Raw genomic sequence first — 17,620 nt, 5'->3', positions numbered from 1 at the left:
TGGCCGCCCCACTTGCGACTTGCACCACGGTAGAAGAGAGTTCTGTTACTCGGTTTTTGCGTAGTAACGGTGTGAAACCTATTGAAATTCATCGACGAATGAATGTTCACTACGGTGTAGCATGTTTGTCACAGCAGCAAGTCTACGAGTGGAGTAGGATGATTGCAAATGGTGTGACTTCAGTGGAAGCTGCTCCTCGTCCAGGTCAGGCACAATGATTTGTGACTCCACAGAACATTGCAGCAGTTGAAGCCATAATGAAGGAAAGCCCCCGAGTAACGCTGAATGACATTGCAGCATGTTTACAGATTAGTCACGGGTCAGCACACCACATTGTGCATGATGTGCTCCAGTTTCACAAAGTGTCTGCAAGATGGTTGCCACCGCAGCTGACTCCTGAAATGAGAGAACTACGTGTTGATGCTTGTGAAGAACTTCTTCGGCGCTCTGAACGAGAAGGTGATGGTTTCCTTGCAAGAATTGTTACTGGGGACGAAACCTGGGTTCACTTCCACCAACTAGAAACGAAGAGGGCGAGCAAGGAATTGCGCCATTCCTCATCATCAAAACCAAAGAAGTTTCGAACAGAACCATCAGCAGGAAAGGTTATGCTGACTCTCTTTTGGGACGAAAAAGGCGTCATTTTGGAGCATTACATGCCTAGAGGGAGCACTGTCACGAATGCATCATACCCAGAACTCCTAAAAAATAATCTGCGGCCTGCAATCAAATCAAAGCGACGTGGATTGCTGTCAGCAGGTGTCCTTTTCCAACATGACAATGCAAGGCCCCACACTGCACGTACAACAGTTGCAACAATCACAGACCTGCATTTTGAGTGTCTTCCTCATTCACCATACTCACCAGATCTTGTCCCAAGTGATTTCCATATGTTTGGACTACTCAAAGACGCAATGGAAGGAAAGAAGTTCCGTTCTGATGAAGAGGTACGCCACGTGGACTACCAAACGAATTTTTTTCTAGAGGAATTTATGCACTTTGTAAGCGCTGGAGGACTTGCATTGAGCGTGGAGAAGATTATGTTGAAAAGTGATACAGCTTTGTACCACTTCTGCAGAATAAATAATATTTTAAAAAATATTTAAGGTTTTCATATGACTCATCCTCGTACGTATGATAGTTGTAAACTTTGTAACATATTTACAGCACCTACAGATCTGAAGATGATAATACAGATTGTTCCAAAAAGAATATACATAATTCAGTTGCATACATTTATTAAGCCTTAAGACATACGAATATTTAGCAACCTCTCAAGTTCAGATTACAGATGTTCAAAATGTCCTCCGTCAATGACACGAACAACATCACATCGATACTCAAATTCCTCTCATACTCAGGCAAGAATGTCCTTAGTCATTGATGTTATGTCAGTACGGAAACGCTTCTTCAACTTTTCCAGGTTCTGTGGGAGTGGTGGTACATAAACGCTGTCTTTAACGAGACCCCACAGGAAGAAGTCAGAGTCGGCCGAAGTGGCCGCGCGGTTCTGGCGCTGCAGTCTGGAACCGCGAGACCGCTACGGTCGCAGGTTCGAATCCTGCCTCGGGCATGGATGTGTGTGATGTCCTTAGGTTAGTTAGGTTTAACTAGTTCTAAGTTCTAGGGGACTAATGACCTCAGCAGTTGAGTCCCATAGTGCTCAGAGCCATTTGAACCATTTTGAAGAAGTCAGAGGGTGTCAAATCCCATGACCGTAGAGCCCAGATGAGACAAGCTAAGTCGCCAGCTCCTTGACGACCAATCCAACGGTTCGGTAGAGTTTCATTCAGATATTCACGCACTTGGCAACTCCAGTGACGGTCGCAGGTTCGAATCCTGCCTCGGGCATGGATGTGCGTGATGTCCTTCGGTTAGTTAGGTTTAAGTAGTTCTAAGTTCTAGGGGACTGATGACCACAGCTGTTAAGTCTCATAGTGCTCAGAGCCATTTACTTTAACTCCAGTGAAGGGGTGCCCCGTCTTGTTGAAAAATGAAGTTGACTTCGTGCAGCATCGGAAACAACAACTTTTGCAACATAGGGAGATACTGCTGATTGTTAATCGTGTTTCCATCAACGAAGAATGGGCCGTAAACAGATGATCGGGACATCGCACAAAACATTTGCTCGAGTATCATGTCGTTTTTGGAAACCCAGAATCTACTATGTAGGAATCAACATGGATTCCGGAAACAGCGATCGTGTGAGACCCAACTCGCTTTATTTGTTCATGAGACCCAGAAAATATTAGATACAGGCTCCCAGGTAGATTCTATTTTTCTTGACTTCCGGAAGGCGTTCGATACAGTTCCGCACTGTCGGCTGATAAACAAAGTAAGAGCCTACGGAATATCAGACCAGCTGTGTGGCTGGATTGAAGAGTCTTTAGCAAACAGAACACAGCATGTTGTTATCAATGGAGAGACGTCTACACACATTAAAGTAACCTCTGGCGTGTCACAGGGGAGTGTTATGGGACCATTGCTTTTCACAATATATAAATGACCTAGTAGATAGTGTCGGAAGTTCCATGCGGCTTTTCGCGGATGATGTTGTAGTATACAGAGAAGTTGCAGCATTAGAAAATTGTTGCGAAATGCAGGAAGATCTGCAGCGGATAGGCACTTGGTGCAGGGAGTAGCAACTGACCCTTAACATACACAAATGTAATGTATTGCGAATACATAGAAAGAAGGATCCTTTATTGTATGATTATATGATGGCGGAACAAACACTGGTAGCAGTTACTTCTGTAAAATATCTGGGAGTATGCGTGCGGAACGATTTGAAGTGGAATGATGATATAAAATTAATTGTTTGTAAGGCGGGTACCAGGTTGAGATTCATTGGGAGAGTCCTTAGAAAATGTACTCCATCAACAAAGGAGGTGGCTTACAAAACACTCGTTCGACCTATACTTGAGTATTGCTCATCAGTGTGGGATCCATACGAGATCGGGTTGACGGAGGAGATAGAGAAGATCCAAAGAAGAGAGGCGCGTTTTGTGACAGGGTTATTTGGTAACCGTGATAGCGTTACGGAGATGTTTAACAAACTCAAGTGGCAGACTCTGCAAGAGAGGCGCTCTGCATCGCGGTGTAGCTTGCTCGCCAGGTTTCGAGAGGGTGCGTTTCTGGATGAGGTACCGAATATACTGCTTCCCCCTACTTATACCTCCCGAGGAGATCACGAATGTAAAATTAGAGAGATTAGAGCGCGCACGGAGGCTTTCAGACAGTCGTTCTTCCCGCGAACCATACGCGACTGGAACAGGAAAGGGAGGTAATGACAGTGGCACGTAAAGTGCCCTCCGCCACACACCGTTGGGTGGCTTGCGGAGTATAAATGTAGATGTAGATGTAGAACATATTGACTTTGGGCGAATCTCGTACAAGTTCAATGGCCGCATGTGGGTTCAGTAGGCCCCAAATTCGAACACTGTGTTTGTTTACCTGACCACTAACATGGACAGTCGCTTCATCACTGAACACGATGCGTTGTGCGGAAGTGGTGTTATTGTCAATAGCATCAAGAATCCCGTTACAAAATGCCATACGTTTGCGTTTGTCATCAGGACGCAAAGCTTGTAACAGCTGTAACTTGTAAGGCTTCATAATCAACCGGCGTCTCAAAACACGCCAAATTATTGTTGTAGGCAGTACGCCGAGTTGATTTTGTAGGACTACGTTGGAAAGCAGTTTGAATTCGTGCAACATTTTCTCCAGGAACACTAGAGCTGCCAAGACTCTTTCCCTTACATATACATTCTGTTTCTAGAAGCTGTAGATATCATCTGCGAATGCTCCACCCATTCGGAGGATCAGTTTGGTACTTCAACCCGAAACGTCTTTGCACTCTAATCACGGAATTGCATTTCGAGAACACAAAATGATTTATGCTGCGGAGTAGCTATTTTAAACATTTAAACGATTACCTAACAAAACAGAAGATAACTGACATTTAGCGGCTATTAATATAAACTAGACTATGTATTCGTTTCCCCAATAGCTGAGCCGAGACGCAGCGATCGCTAGTTTGGACAAAATAATACTTTTTAATACGTATATTCTTTTTGAAACAACATAACGGTGTTGAAACTAGTAATCAGGATACGTATCAACAGCGAGCTGAACAATAAGACTTCTATTTCGGAAGATTTTTTTACGCAAACGCTTGCCTTGCGTACCCAATAGATCCACATACAACCACTCCGTATGACGTTGATGAATGAAGTTTTCAACATTTGTTCTCCTCGGAGCGTCCACTTGCGGATGGGTCCATCGTGATGCTCCAAGCAGAACTTAGAGCCGCGGGAAAATACGATGTGGTGAAGCTTGTGTTTCCAGTATTGTTGTTGGACGCGCTATTCTCTGCGCGACTGTCTCCGCTATTGCACCAAGCAAAGACTCGACAATGACCGACGTCCTGACAATCCATGGTGCTCCAGAAGTCATCGTATTGTCCGTGAGGATACTTGTCTTGCTGCAAATAAGCCCATTTTGTGACAAGTTATGTGACGGGGATATACGGGCGCACATTCTGAGCAAAAAATATGTCCGTCCTGTCAGGAGCTAGTCGCGTAGCACGATGCTGAATGGCGTTGAGTATGGCCCTTGTGACCCCATCGATTCCCTACTCGCTAACAGTCGGGGATCCTGACCAACGCTAACAGCGGAACGGTAAACTACAGACTGGACAGGTAACGATACTGCCGCTGTCGAATTCTCACGCTTTAGTGAGTCCGAAACCACGCGGCTGCTACGGTCGCAGGTTCGAATCCTGTCTCGGGCATGGATGTGTGCGATGTCAGTAGGTTTAAGTAGTTCTAAGTCTAGGGGACTGATGACCTCAGATGTTAAGTCCCATAGTGCTTAGAGCCATCTGAACCATTTGACCCAACGCTTTGGTAGACGGTTCTTCGTCTTACACGTTGCGATAACACGAGATTCTGGTAAACAACCAATATGAAAATGAGATTTCTGAATGGGAAATCCACTGTTTATTGTTTCCTTACATACAGAATATAGATGACATTCTTTCTATTTTGTGTGTTTGCGCTGCAATGCTAATCGTTTGGATAGCCAAGCTTGTGGTGCACTTCGTTGCAATTTAATATTCGGTGCATGTCATCTTCATGGTCTTTCATTTTTAATACCAGTAGGATAGAAACTAATCCGGTCTCGGAAACTGAGAAACGACCGGGAGAGCAGTGTGCTGACCACATGCCCCTCCACATCCGCATCCAGTGACGCCTATGAGCTGAGGATGACACTGCGGCAGATCAGTACCGTTAGGCCTTCATGACCTGTTCGGAAGGACTTTAGTTTTTGATTAGGGTAGAAACTAAACCTATTCAGATGGCAATTACTATCAATGCCTTGCTAAGAAACATAGTAAATACAAGGTGAACATTAACAGAACTCAGAAACTGCAGGAACGGATTACTGACTGGAATTGGAGGAAAAAGGCCATATGAACATGTGTTAGGAAAGGGACGGTGTACGTGCAACGACAACAAATCGTCCCTGGAAGCAGTACAGAACTGTATCACATCCACGTCACAACAGATATTCAAAGTGGCCTCCATGGGATTGCTCGTGACAGGGATAGTAGCGGTTGTCATGCAGGATAGTCATAATTGCACTTTGGCTTACACCATGTTGGCGGGCCACTTGTCTGGAGCTTGTACAAGGGTTTATTTCGACTGTCCATCTGCTTGGCCGTACACAGACACCATCTCGACTTGTTCCCGACATGAACAGCGGAAAATTCTGCTACTTACAGTACGCTGCGTCAGTCACACAACCTGCAGTATACAGCGAATACACGTCACGTGGTCAGAGGACCTTTCATTTTTCAGGGCCATATATCGTGACAACGACGCGTTTCAGGGCACATTTTCATAGGGACTTTTTTCCCTATATTTCCAGTCAGGAATTCATCCCTGCAGTTTATCGCTTTCCGTAACGTTCACTCTGTATTTGAGTGTAGTTGTGTGTTTCGAATTAGTCATTTAATGATTAGCTTACCCATGAGGCAGTACGTGCGTAAGTTCACGAGCTCTCGCAGGATCTATAGCATAAAGGTTAGTTCATCGTGTTTCTCTATTTGGCGCTCAGAGTTAGTGGATGTATTCCTATTAATTCATAATAGTGATTGCATTGGATATTCTGCATTATTCTGATTCTGTTTTACGCTATTATGCAATAGCTATCAAACAATCATTGCATTATTGCGTTACACGTGTAACTTTAGAGGATAAAAAAAAACAGCAAATTGCGTAACTTCAGGAATGCTGCTCACAACCATTTACTAAAAAACTATGATGCAAAATCTACACTAGTAATTTGGATTGTGCTTTATGTCATAATACCTAAACATCTATGCCTTTCTGTGCTAGGAATAACCTGCTGCGCTGTAAGAACTTAGTGTAAATCCTTCTCAGAATTTAACATTGCACAAGTAACGAATGGAAGTTCTATACATTTTCGGCAGCAACCTTCGCGACTTTGGATCGACAATGGGTCAACGGAGACTTTTGGTAACAAAGATAATACTTTTAATGTTTGTTTGAATGAGCTGTTCAGAAATGCTTATGCTTTCTCAATCTTGTGTACGGCGTCTACTCTTCACTATTCACCATTTGCAATGCAACCCATAGTTATTTTCATTTAGAGAAGTAGTTATTTTAATTATATCCGTTGATATCCGCTCTAACACAGCGCCTCTTACTTTCTCACCACGACGAATACGGCAACCAGAGACAATAGTTGCAGCTCCTAGTTAAAGTAACTAATTGTAATTGGTTTGCCACTCTGTACGGCTGACATTTTTTGTCTTCATAAAAATACGCCGCTGTTAAGCGTCACCGATCGAACTTGATATTGTACAGGATGTTTATAAATTAATATCGGGGTTTTAACGCTTTATGATATTAATTTCATTAAACTTACAGTTATAAATGATATGTCAAATGAAAGAGCGACTCACACAGTTTTACCTAGAACCTTATAATTGTTCAGTGTGAGTACTGGCATAGCGAAGTAAGCGACTGGTTGAACTTCACTGTACCCAAGCTCTGGATAGGCCGCAAGAGGCCCATTGCATGGCTTCCACGTTCACCCGACCTATTTTTTCCACTGGGACTTCATCAAGGATCGTGTGTACATGCCTCCGCTACCAGCAGACCTCCCTGAATTAAGAAACCGGATTGAATCAGATGTTGCTACAATCACTGAAGACACACTTATTAACGTTTGGGAAGAAAATGGTTCAAATGGCTCTGAGCACTATGGGACTTGACAGCTGAGGTCATCAGTCCCCTAGAACTTAGAACTACTTAAACCTAACTAACCTACGGACACCACACACATCCATGCCCGAGGCAGGAATCGAACCTGCGACCGTAGCGGTCGCTCGGTTACAGACTGAAGCGCCTAGAACCGCTCGGCCACTCCGGCTGGCGTTTGGGAAGAACTCGGCTATAGACTTGGTGTACGCCGTGTGAAAAATGGTGCTCACATTGAACATTTATAAGGTTCTTGGTAAAGCTGTTTGAATTGCTCTTTCATTTGACATATCATTTATAACTGTAAGTTTAATATAATAAATATTATAAAGGTTCAAAACCCCGATATTCATTTATAAACACACTGTATAACAGCATAAAGAGTGATGTTGGTATACCGTTCAATATCTACCTTTATGAGCCAGTGATAAAAGCGTAATACACGTCAGAAAAAGCTGTTGTGTAACACGGCGCTATTTCAGGTGGATAATACTGCATACATTTCGCACCAACAGTCATGTATCATAATTTTCTCACCGTTGTGCTATTAATGCACTACAGTATTCCCAGAGACTGAAGCAAACGAAATTCGTCATCAGTGAGGTATCACGAGAGAGGTCGACCTGCATGTCCACTTATGGTGACAAGGTAGAGCACGTCATCGATCTTAGTACTGTTAATGCCGCTAATATGTACCGCTTGGCTAATGTAATCACACATGTCTGCGGCAGAGGCAAATGTCAGTCACTTATTCTTGTGCCCGTTAATTTGCGGAAATGAAATTGATTACGTGACCTACATGGGAAGTGTATTGTCCGGTTAATGATGAATGATGGCACCTGTAGTGCAGTGCTATCATCACGAAAGCCTTGCTTAGGAAATTATTTACTGATGTCTGAATATTTGACATATGCATAGATGCTGTAAGTTCGAATTTAATACGTTCAACAAACTGTCGGCTCAAGTATCCGGTTATTGAAACCTGTTATTATTATATAAGAGTAGGCTGTAACAGTTCTTCTACTATGTCCTTAGAAGTATATGAATTCTCGCATCAACAACTTCACAGAGAATTAGCACGTCCAATGACTGTATCCACTTCAATTTCTTCAACGTCTCCAGTTCAATAAAACTGGAGTTACCATTTTAATAAAACTGCCAACGAGGGGACAGATTCGGAGACAGTCAAATAAAGTACAATATATGTGAATGATGCGAATACTTAATGAGTACAGAAAATCTCAAATGTAACAAGGAAACTCTAAATAAAAGGAGCAATTTTCAGCAAAGAGAAAAAGACATTGTAAAAAGGAACGAGGAACTACTGTGGAAAATAGATAGAGTTTAATGGAACGATAGGAGGAATATAAAATAAGGTGAAGAATGAAAGAAAAATATTCGTAAACGTCTTGTAGAAAAGGTCACGAGGAACAGTGAAACTGTAATAACAGAACTACTGAAATAAATAAGGATACGAAGAAAATAAGTCAGAAACAATGTAGAGCTGACATATTTTATCACAATGATGGGAGATGCCACAACAACTGCCAATGTTTGCAAAGATCAGGTGATGAAAATGACGCTCATTGTCAGATTAGTTATTGATGGAAACAGTGGCATTTCGGAAAGAATGTTCGCAGAAGTATGAAGCACCACTCGAGATAAAAGAAAAGTAAAGAATTATGGAGAAAACGGTTTTATATTAGAAATAATGAAAAAGGAAGGAAAGATAATAAGAAGTACGTTGCAAAATATACTTAATGCATGTATAGCAAAGCAGTTCTATGAAACTGAAACAAGAAATGAGACAGACAAGACTATAGACCTATCAGCATCTACGTGTTACGTCAAGGATAATAACTTCTTTTATTACCAAACAAACAATTGAATAATTAGATGCAGTTAAACAAAAGGACAAGATGTATTCAAAGTCGAATAATGCACAACGGACCATTTACAAGTCATTTACGAAACTACAGAATCGAGTGATTAGAGTAAATTACCACTTTATCTAGTATTTACAGATTTTAAAAAGCACTTGATTAAAATTCACAGAAGTCAATGCTAAGACCAGTGAGAAACAAGGAAGTGATTCACTCCTTTGGTACAATGGAACATATTTGAATCAAAGCTACTGTTTACGTAAGTGGTAAATTCAGAATAAAAAGAGGAGTTAGGTATCTAGTTTCCGTTCCACCCAAAAGCGTTCACAATACAGAAAGTTTAAGATCGCTAAACTGGGAAAAGGATAAAGGAACACGCCCTTCAGACAACTAATTAATCAAGTTAATAGTGAAAGTTTGGAACTAATCCTGAAAATCTATTAGGACGCTAAAACAATGTACAAGGTATATCATAATTAATGGCGCTAACTGACGTGGATGGAAGTTTACGGTAGCAGAAGCAAAAATATTCCAGTAATTTTTGGCTAGCAAATGAGCCGACACTGTTTCGAGTATGAAATATCGTCCTAGCTAAATGATATATACAAGATTTCTTATGTATTTACGAGGTATTTGACAGGAAAACTTTTATAAGGGACGATCAAGAAGTTTCCGTTCGAGGGTGTTGCTGCAGCGTATATCCGACTCCAATGCGGGTATATAATCACCAACATGTACGCAAGGGATTATTGTGGCATTCGTGTGTTTCCGACGTGCGAGCGGTAAATGTGGACACGTGAGCTATGGCGACATTATTACAAACTGCGTTCGAAAGGATCAACGTGCTGTCACTCCTTCCTTCGCTGACGATGGACAAATACCGATAGAAATTGGAGAGTGAAAAATAAATACCGGGCAGCATGTCTGTCGAGACCCATAGATGTTGAATGGTGCGCGACAAGGGGCACTACTGCTTTATAATAACGCACGTTCTCATATCGCAAATGTCGCAACGCGGAAGTTAATGCCACTCATGTGGGAGACACTCGAGCTAGGACTGTTGATATTTTTAAAAATATCCAGATTCCGATATGTCGATATTTAAGGAAATGTAATTGCAAGCTGTCGATATATCAAAAGTATCGATACATCGGTGAAAATACTATCAACATACCGGCCTATGAGAATGTTGATGCACATTGTAAATAACTGTCGGTTTTAGAGCTGTATATTTGTTTCGATTTATTATTAGACATTCTGTACATCAACAAGCTAGCGGCCTGCTTATACCACTTAGAGCAAGAACTGAAAGGAAAACGATGCAAGTTCACGCTTGCCGATAACCACTTTGCTAACAATCGTAACTGCGTGTGAGTAGCACAATAAAAGGTGTCCGATGGTCCGTCGTTCTTATTCGTCACATATGGCGTTTGTGTTAAGTTAAACGTCGCAGTCTTTGTTAGTAGCGCCGAGCGCTGATTACGTCAGCATTTCCACTCACACGTCTCTGCCCACCGCGAAGACCAATCTTGTAATTAAGTTTTTGTCCATCATTTTCAGCAACTGTTTCTGAAGAATGCCGATGTGAAGAAATAGCACACTAGTTGCGTTAAAATGGTTTTTTAATGCAACTGGTGTGCTATTTCTTCACTTCGGAAATCTTGTTATTCCATTTATGACGCCATTCTCTCAGTGCAACCGAACTTCTTCTTTGTGTCACCTATACTTGCTTCACACAGTCAGAAAGACGGGATGTGATGAAAGCTCAAAAAGTATTAAGACTCCTTCACACACTGAAAGTAAAATTACGTTCTACTACAATTTCATAAGAGCAATTTAAAATATTTACCTAAAATTCGTAAAAATATAAACTATAAATATCTGCACTCGATATATTGGGAAAGTAATATCTTCGATATTTATACATATATTTTTGGAAAAATATCGAAATATCAATATTTTATCAACAGCCCTAACTCGAGCACCCGCCCTATGGTCCTAATTTTTCCCAAAGAGATTATCACGACTTCAGTCCCTTAAAAGAATCCTTGAAGAGTCGGGGATACCTGTCGGACGTGGCTGCGCAGCAGGCAAGTGACGCAGTTCTTCACGCAGCAGGACACGGTCCTTTATCATACGGTAATCTTCAGCCAGGTACGTTAGTGGGATGATTACCTCAATGCTTGTTGTGGGTTGGTAGGAGAGCCAACACCTTAATAATAGAGGCATCCGAAAGGCACGCGTTTTAGCTCACGCAGGCTGGCGTGAGGTCTGGAACAGGACAGGGAAATTAGACTTTAGAAAAAACGGACGTACCTGGTGGAATACTTAACTTTAATCCATTAATGGTGAACGTCGGTCTGACGGTACATGAATTACAAGAACAATAGCAACTGATAATGGCGCCTTGCTAGGTCGTAGCAAATGACGTAGCTGAAGGCTATGCTAACTATCGTCTCGGCAAATGAGAGCGTATTTTGTCAGTGAACCATCCCTAGCAAAGTCGGTTGTACAACTGGGGCGAGTGCTAGGAAGTCTCTCTAGACCTGCCGTGTGGCGGCTCTCGCTCTGCAATCACTGATAGTGGCGACACGCGGGTCCGACGTATACTAACGGACCGCGGCCGATTTAAAGGCTACCACCTAGCAAGTGTGGTGTCTGGCGGTGACACCACAATGCTCATGACGATTTTACCTGAATAGCATACCAATTGTTGATTGTACGGCCTTCGAACTGAAAACTTTTGATAGCCACTCATAGATTAAGTTCCACCAAACTGCGTTCAAATTTTACCCATTGCCAACGGTTGGCGAATATGGTACACGGGAGATGAGGCACAAGCACATGTTGCTGCTGATGTAAGACGACGTCTAACGTACCAGTATGGCCCGTAATGAATAAATCGAGGAGGGCTTGTACAGTGGAACCCAAGATCACCTAACCTCAGTCTTCTGTATTTCTCTTCTGGAATCATTGCCGCTGATACGTTTGGAGAACTAGAGCAACCAAATGTACAGTGGTCTCAAGCTCTACAATGTGATCGACTGGTGATTGGAAGAACGGTTATCTCACTGTGGAGACGAGTGCAGTGTAGCATCCAAATGCGAGGATGACACGTGGACCAACTCTATTATCATACAACGGTCGGCATTTTCTTCACTTAAAATTTCCTGCCTGATAGTCTGTTGTCGATGTATAAAACTTTCTCCTGGCGTTTCGCCTGTTGGAGAATACCTGTAATTGAAAAAGTGTTATGATGATCTCACCATTGGCAAAAGATTCTGGATAGTATCCCATTCGGATCTTTGAGGGAGGGGACTGCCAAGGCCGACAACGGAACGAGAATAGCAACTTTATTTGCACCCCATATCATTGATGTCCTTTCATCCTGAATTTTAATCCCACTCTTGACTCTTTCTGTTATTGCCCTCATTCTTTCTTCGATGTATAGATTGAAAAGTAGGGGCGAAAGACTAAATCCCTGCCTTATACCGTTTTTTGTCTTCCAGTCTTACTGTACTCACTTTGTTCTTGTACTTATTGTATGTTACCCGTATTCTATATTATCTGATTCCTCTCAGAATTTCGAACATGTTGCACCATTTGACATCGTCCAACGCTTTTTGAAGGTCGGCCAATCCAGTGAAAGTGTCTCGATTCTTCTTTGCTCTTGATTCCATTATCAACCGCAACGTCAGAAATGCCTCTCTGGTGCCTTAACCTTTCCTAAAGCAAAACTGATCGTCTTCTAACAAATCCTAAATTTTCATTTCCATTCTTCCGTATATTATTCTTACCAGCAACTTGGATGCACGAGTTGTTTAGCTGATTGTGAGATGATTCTAACACTTGTCGACTTTTGCTATCGTCGGAATTGTGTGGACGTTGTTTTCCGAAAGTCTCATGACATATCTTCAGTCTCAAACATTCTACACACCAACGTGAACAGTCGTTTCGTGGCCACTTCCCCAATTGGTTTTAGAAATTCTGATGGAATGTTATTCGTCCCTTTTGCCTTATTTGAGCTCAAGTCTTCTAAAGCTCTTTTAAACTCTGATTGTAATACTGCGGCCCGTACGTCTTATAAATCGACTCTTATTTCTTCTTCTATCACGTCATCAGACAAGATGTCCGCAGCTCGTGGTCCCGGGTTCGATTCCTGGATTTTCTCTGCCCGGAATCTGTGTGTTTGTGTTGTCATCATCATTTCATCACCGTCATTCGTGGACTATGGAAAAAAACTGGATGTGTAAAAAATTGGGAGTTTGTATGGGCGTTGATGATCGCGCAGTTGAGCGCCCTGCAAACCAAACATCATCATCATCATCATCATCATCATCATCATTAGACAAGACTTCCGCATCATAGAGGCCTTCAGTGCACTGTTTCCCATCGCACTCATTTTTCGTGTAGCTTCCCTGCACTTGCTATTATCTCATTCCTAGGTGACTTCTATTCCTGGCCGGCCGGTGTGGCCGTGCGGTTCTAGGCGCTTCAGTCTGGAAACTCGTGACCACTACGGTCGCAGGTTCGAATCCTGCCTCGGGCATGGATGTGTGTGATGTCCTTAGGTTAGTTGGGTTTAAGTAGTTCTAAGTTCTAGGGGACTGATGACCACAGAAGTTAAGTCCCATTGTGCTCGGAGCCATTTGAACCATTTTCTTTTCGATTCCTGTGTTCCTGAATTTCACTGAAGATCTGAACTTCCTTCTTTCAACGATAAACTGAATAGTTTTTTATCTTGTCCATGGCGTCTCTGTAGTTGCTTTCTTTGTACCAATGTTTCTCTTTCTAGCTTCTATGACTGCTCTCTTAAGCAATATCCATTCCTCTTTAACGGAACTGCGTCTGAACTATTCCTTATGGCAGTATGTAAAGCCTCAGAGAACTTCAAGCGTATCTCTGCAGTCCTTAGTACTTCCGTATCCCACTTGTTTGCACAATGATTCTCTCTGACTTCAGACTACTAAACTGTGATCTGAGTCTGTATCTGCTCCTGGATACACCTTACAATCCAGTATCTGATTTCGGAATCTCTGCCTGCCCATGATGTGATCTAACTGAAATCTTCCCGTATCTCCCGGCCTTTTCCAAGCATACCAACTCCTCTCGTGATTCTAGAACAGAGTATTCGCTAACACTAGCTGAAATCAATTGCAGAGCTCCGTTAGTCTTTCTCCTTTCTCATTCGTAGTACTAACTCCTTATTCTCCCATAACTCTTTCTTCTACTCCTCCTCCTACAATCACATTCCAGTCTCCAATGATTACTAGATTTTCATTTCCCTTTATGTAATGAATTACCCATTCATTATAATACTTTCACTGTCTCTTTACTTTCGCCCTGTGACGTCGGCATGTATACCAGAACTATTACAGGGTGTTTGAAAAAGACCTCTCGGGTTTTAAGTATAAATTTAATGAGGAAATTAATGAAAAATTACATCAATGGGTACTTATCATGAGAGAGAATTCCTTCAAGTTTTTGTTTGATATTAATAGACTTCAACGTGGAACCCATTTGTTGCACTGGACACATCGAGACTATATTCCACTTCTCACAACGTATTCACCAACTTATCAGGTGTAACTGTCCCAACTGCTGCGACGGTACTTTCCCGTAAATGATGGAAGTCCCTATCTTTTCACTGTACACAACATTCTTTAAACTCCAGTGAGGTTAAGTAGGGGCTTCGTGGTGGCCACGGTATTAGGCCAGTCCTGTCTACCCACCTTCCTGGAAAGCGAGTGTTAAGAGCTGCACGCACATGGTTACTGTAATGAGGTGGGGCGCCATCTTGTTGGAAAACACAAGCCCCTTTTCCGTCTCAATATTGTCCGTTTGGGGAAAGACGTTCTCTGTCAACATGTCACAGTGAACGTCCCAGTTTATTGTTTTTTTTACAAAAATGAAAGGACAATCACACGATCTTCCATCAAACCGCACCAGACATTAACTTTGTGAGAGTCACGTTGACGCTGTCGATGCTCTGCCCCCCCCCCCCCCTCCCCCACCCCCGAATTCTGCAGTTATAACGATTAAACAAATAACACACTGCGCTTTCTGTTGCGGAGTACACATTATTGCTGAATTGCTCTGCATTGCACTGCACACATGCCTAGACTGAACTGAGGGAACAGTGGAAAAAAACAGCACTGTTGTCGTCTCAAGGTCAAGCAGACCTGCCAGCTGCAGAGGAGCCAAACTTGGAGAGTTGATGAATCTTACACCACTAACTAGAATAGTGTATGCCACTTTGTACAGATTCTAGGACACATTAGAACTAGGGAGATGTTTTTCAAACACACTGTATTGTCGGTGTTGGTTTGCTGACAATTCTGTTGAGAACAGCCCTATCACTGAAGTGTTCACAGTAACTTTTTTTGCTATTCTCATCTGACCAGAAATGCTTGTCTTCTTTCCATTTCACTTCACTCATGCGAACTATAGACTGAGCCATTTTCCTTTTCAGATTTTCTAGCTTCACTACCACATTCAAATTTCTAACATTAACGCCCCCACTCGTAGAGCTTAATGAAAGTGAAGAAGAACTACAAGTCTACAAGTTGTATAGAAAGGAGTAAGAATATGGATAAGAGTAAGCCGGCCGGAGTGGCCGTGCGGTTCTGGGCGCTACAGACTGGAGCCGAGCGACCGCTACGGTCGCTGGTTCGAATCCTGCCTCGGGCATGGATGTGTGTGATGTCCTTAGGTTAGTTAGGTTTAATTAGTTCTAAGTTCTAGGCGACTGATGACCTCAGAAGCTAAGTCGCATAGTGCTCAGAACCATTTGATAAGAGTAAAGCGAAGAAGGACGAAAGTAAAGACACATAGCAGAAATGAAAATAGCAAGAAACTTAATATCAGGGTTGGCGATCAAAGGAATTCTGCTGCCTAGGCAGCCAAATAACCACTGACGGATGGAGCAAGGAGAACATCAAAGGCAGACTACCACTCGCAGAAAGGGCATACCTAGCCAAGAGAAGTATACCACTGCCAAACATACGTCTTAATTTGGAGAAGAAATTTATGTTTGGAGCATTGCGTTATATTGTAGTGAAACATGGACTGTGGGAAAACAGGAAAAGAAGAGAATAGAAACATTTGAGACGTGGTGCTTCAGAAAATGTTGAAAATTGGGTTGAATGGTGAGGTAAGGAATGAGGACGTTCTCCGCAGAATAGGCGAGGGAAGGACTTGAAGCCGGAGGGGTCGGAGAGCGTGCAGTTGGCTGTCGTCTTCTTCGCATCCCGCGCTGCTCTCTCGTTTCCGAATGGCGTGCCGGTGCTTGACTTTACGTCGTAACATTATGTACTCACTGATTAAAATTTAAGTGACAGCTTTCAGATTTAATGCGCGTAAACTAGCGAAAAATAACAATATTCTTTTCGCCATTGTCAAGTTATCAATGTGATCCATGACAGCTACAATTACCATGGAGTATCGTTGAGAAAAATGAAACCATAAGATGCGTTTGATACTGGTATAGACTGCTTCGAGTATGTAATTCACTCAAGGAAAACTTAACATTAACTCACACAAAATTCCTCAGTAAATACTTTTCCTGCCGTATCGTATTTTCTGTCAGAGTAGACTATTCATGAACTTAGATTAACGGAAGAGAGAAACAGCTGCCAAGCTCACAACAATTTAGACAGTCCTTGCATATTACATACATGATCAACAAAATCCAGTGGTACAGATTACAGGAAAGACGTTATGCGTCGCGAAACACGCTGAATTTCTGTAGGTCGTCTTAAACTAAAATTCCGAGATCGTACATACCAAGAAGAGTCAAGACGGACAACACATTCTCTCAAATAAAATTCGAGGAATGATCATTAACGTAAAACTGGAGAAATTCAAATCCGCACAGAGGTATTTTGACAGTGTTTCTGGCTAAGAAATTGGTAAAGTGGCACCCGCATTCTACATACCTATGTAGATGTGAGTGCAGAGCAGTGCTTGTGTAAGAGTCTTCTGCAGTTGAAACTGTGTGTGCTTCCTCTGTAACGCCAGTGCTGCACCCTCAGCACACATCGCGTCAGTCTGTGTTCACCATTTCCCTCTGCAGCTGCGGAGGATGTTGATCGCGTTCTACGTCACCCGCAGGTCGTCCTTCACGCCCATCGCCGATGATCGGCCGTCCAACGCAGGCTTCGGACCGCCGCCCACGCAACGTGTTTACCGGCCTCCCATTCGCAGCTCCTCCTGCCCTGGACGCCATTTTCGAAGCTGCTGCCGTCTGTCTCCATCAGCCCATTCTAGGTACACAGGCGGCTGTGTCGCTGCTAGAGCTGGTACTCTAGGCTTCTCTGTTACACAATCTTGATTTTGTACAACTCTTATAGTCTTGTGTCAATATCTAGATTGACAGAAACCGCATATTTTAGTATTTTAATTTCTTAGACAGTGATAGAAACATGGTTGTGGAGATGAAGCAGCGAT

This window comes from Schistocerca piceifrons, chromosome 3 (assembly GCF_021461385.2).
Source record: "Schistocerca piceifrons isolate TAMUIC-IGC-003096 chromosome 3, iqSchPice1.1, whole genome shotgun sequence".
Classification (NCBI taxonomy): Eukaryota; Metazoa; Arthropoda; class Insecta; order Orthoptera; family Acrididae; genus Schistocerca; species Schistocerca piceifrons.
Note: the sequence above shows the minus strand (reverse complement) of the source record.